Genomic DNA, 4,100 nt, shown 5'->3' with positions numbered 1-4,100 from the left:
ATGCTTTGCAAAACGTTTAATTAATCAATATAATATATAAGTCTTTGTATTTGTTATAAAACTCTAATCAAAAGAAACGTAGTTACGAGGTTTAAAATATAATATTTCGAAAAAATTATGATTCCGAACAGAGATAGTTATATCCCATGATAAAGAATAGGCAATGTTTTTAAAAAGTAGTATAGGTTTAAAGCTAGGTAAAATTGTTAATTAGTCATTAAAACATATATGTGTTTGGATTAGTTTTAAAACTCTACTCAAGAGAAAGTCAAATATGATCTTAAAAATATAGCTTTTCAAAAAAAATATGATTCCGAACAAATGGGTAAACAGGAGTTGCGTATCTAATGATAAAGAATAGGCAGATTTTGTCTGAAGCTTCTAATGCTTTGCAAAACGTTTAATTAATCAATATAATATATAAGTCTTTGTATTTGTTATAAAACTCTAATCAAGAGAAACGTAGTTACGAGGTTTAAAATATAATATTTCGAAAAAATTATGATTCCGAACAGAGATAATCATATCCCATGATAAAGAATAGGCAATTTTTAAAAAAAAGTAGTATAGGTTTAATGCTAGGTAAAATTGTTAATTAGTCATTAAAACATATATGTGTTTGGATTAGTTTTAAAACTCTACTCAAGAGAAAGTCAAATATGATCTTAAAAACGTAGCTTTTCAAAAAAAATATGATTCCCAACAAATGAGTAAACAGGAGTTGTGTATCTAACGATAAAGTATAGGCAATTTTCTCTGAAGTCAGTATAGGCCTAATGATGAAGAAAAATCTTAACTAGTGGATAAAACATATCATTGTCTGTATTCTTTTCAAACCTTTATACAAAAGAAACATATCTAGAGTGTTAAAAATACAAAATTCCTAAAAAATTATGATCTGAACAAAACCCTAAATTAACATAAAATTTGTCAATGCAAAAAAGAATAGGAAAAAGCGTTCATAAAAAAAATTGATAAAATTTACGATTTTTAAACGATTAGCTTTAAACAGTTAGTTAATTTGTAATAATATTTGAATATTTAATTGATTGTGATTATTTAATGTAATTATGATGTGATTAAGTTGTGTTTATATGTGATATTTTGTGTATGTGTGATAGTTGAATGTGTTTTGTTATAATCGTATTTTGTTGTTTTCGTAGGGCGGCATCCCGTTATTACATCTGATTGTGTGGCACAGCGCACCACGTGATGTCATCAGTGAGAGTTTAAAATCAGCGACGGTAGAAACTGTCGACTACGTGGACGACGTGAGTAGAATTATGTATCATTACAATTACGACATCAACACACAAAATACAACAACACAGCATCTATACACAACATACCATACACCACTCTACATCAATTCTTACCTAACAACAACAACTTTTTACATTAAAAACATATTTTAATCATCATCCACACTATAAATATGATATTTTATTGTATTTTACGATCAATGTTGATTTTTTATTGTTGAAATTTCCCGCACGGTGGTCGTGCAAATATACAGTCATTGCGCCTTGAATGAGGAAGAGAAGCAGCTCACAACCAAAATCTAGTAAAGGTGTTGAAAATCACTGAAAAATCAGTTTTACATAAAACAATCATAGTCATGTTTGATCTTGTTTTGATCTGTATTGAGCACTGAATATTGTAATTAAAATTTCAATAGAAATATAAAAAAAACTACATAAGCTAAAAAATATTTTTTAGGAGATGGTGATTAACTTGTACAAAACATAGGGCGTCCATGTTGTGCGATAATGATATAGCCAAGCCAAATGAATGCAAAAAAGCCTGTTAAAAATTACTGAAAACGAGCTTTACATAGAAAATTCACATTTGTGTTTGAATTTGTTCGAGTAGTCAATGTACACTGAATATGAATTGTACAATTTTATAGGAAAAATCCATAAAAAGTATAATGGCCTAAAAAATATTTTTTTAAAGAGATGTGTTGTATATTCTCTGTTTTCATATTCCTTGTTCATTGTGTAGGTCCTTGGTTGTATTCTACATCACATTGCGGCACTCGGCTACGTTCAGCAACTGAGAGCAGCACTCAGGATTTCTGCACGCAATGTGAATAGGCAATTAGACATGGTACGTATAGGAAACAACACATTATTCATTAAAAACACTGAATGACAAATCGTCATTATTAAATAAATACATTATTCATGAAATTATAATTAAATATTTATCTCTAAATATAATCATGACTGTAAAATACTGTATCACTTTTATCACGGTTCAATTGCTTATGTATGTACTTAAACATTCACAGTCGTGTTCGATCTTGTTTTGATCTGTATTGAGCACTGAGTGTAGTTATATTAACATTTCAATTAAATATTTCATAGAAACTACACAATACCAAACTAAAAATATTTTTTTTTAGGAGATGTTATAACGTGTACAAAACATAGGGCGTCCATGTTGTGATCACTATAGCCAAGCGAATGAATGAAAAAAAAAGCTTGTTTTTTACAGTACTCAAAATCAATTTTACCTGGAATTTTTTTGAGCCGTTTTTGATTTAAACGTTATGTTTTTATTAAGAAGTATAGTATATAGTAGTAGCCTAAATTATGTTTTTAACACAGGAAACTCTCATATGGTAAATAAAACAATGCTAGCGAGAGTAGGGCCTACTCTACCATGGAGGAATTAGTTACTCAGACTGTAAATGCATAGGTCTATTTTAATAGTACACTACTTTACATAGGCTTTTCTTTTTCCATTGTAGAATAGTCTTTTGAGAACATTTTCTTTTCCAGAAATAATTAATGTGATATGACCCTCCGTTATAGAGTTATACGAATTTTTAGATAACATAAGGACAAGAATTCAGCCTCAAATCGAAGCTTATCTTATTTCTGTTGGTTACGGATAAGGCCAGGTAAAAAAAAAAAAACATGTTTCACGTCCGGCTTTTTTTTTAAATTGAGGAAGCGGCCTTTTTTATTTTTTATTTTTCAAAATGGCCGCCATTCTACAGACTTGTTGACATTTCCCGTCTAGTTTTGTTCATCATTGTTACTGTATACAATCGGAATGTTCCCGATGTTACGTCTCAGACGTCTTCACATGAAACTATTCCATACAATCTGACATAGAGGGCCAGTATAACGGGAAATTCCAGAATTCATCGGAAATCATCGGGCATATTCGATTGGGACTTTCGTGCTCTGCTCAACGGAAACTGCTCAACGAAGTTAACGCTCGGAATTTATCGTTAAGTTTTGTACTCAACGGGATAACATACTCAACGTATAGTCCCAATCGAATACGGCAATTGTATGCATGACAAACGCGCTCTAGTGAAGTGAACTCGAGGTTTGCCGCCTGACGCCCAGAGTAGGCGACGGCCTAGGCCTAGCCTAGAGATATCGGGCTAGCCTAGGTAGAGATAGGCCTATTGGGCTAGCCTAGGCATAGCTTTACTATACGAAAGGTTAGACGAAGATATTGCACTATTTTAGGCTAGGGTATTTATTTTCCAACATTTAATTCTAAATTTTCTATATATTTTTTCTTTATTTTCATGAATTTTCCAAAAATAAAAAATAAAAAAAAAATCAAGGCGGGCGAAAAAAACCATGCGGGCGGGGACGCGAAACATGTTTTTTTTTTTTTACTTGGCCTAACTGAGTTGGGTCAAAGAAATGGGCCATCATGGGTTGTTTGTCATCACTTCATCAAGATGCCTACTAATTCGTGGAAAAGGTGTAGGGGCCTATTGTATACTGAAACTGTAGTCTTAAATGACATAAATATGCCTCAAACACATCAGCAATAAATGGCATGTTTTAGAATCAATCAGGTAAACATAAATGTACCCCTGGGCACAATATTCATGATATTAAAAAAGCTAGGCCAAGCCTAGGCTAAGTAAGCTTGGCCTAGTAGTTTAGGCTAGGCCTACACCGTACAGAGAACAGGCCTAGCCTAGCTAACATACCTAGACAGTACTAGAGCGTCCGTAGGCCCCTCTGTATCGAATCCAGGTTGATTTCGATCGCGTCAATATATAGTATGGCTAAATTCGCAATGACATACTAGGCCTTATAGTGCAAGACATCAATATAGTC

Source organism: Anneissia japonica, unplaced genomic scaffold (assembly GCF_011630105.1).
Source record: "Anneissia japonica isolate Jap-2015-1 unplaced genomic scaffold, ASM1163010v1 scaffold21263_len101623_cov113, whole genome shotgun sequence".
NCBI lineage: Eukaryota > Metazoa > Echinodermata > Crinoidea > Comatulida > Comatulidae > Anneissia > Anneissia japonica.
Note: the sequence above shows the minus strand (reverse complement) of the source record.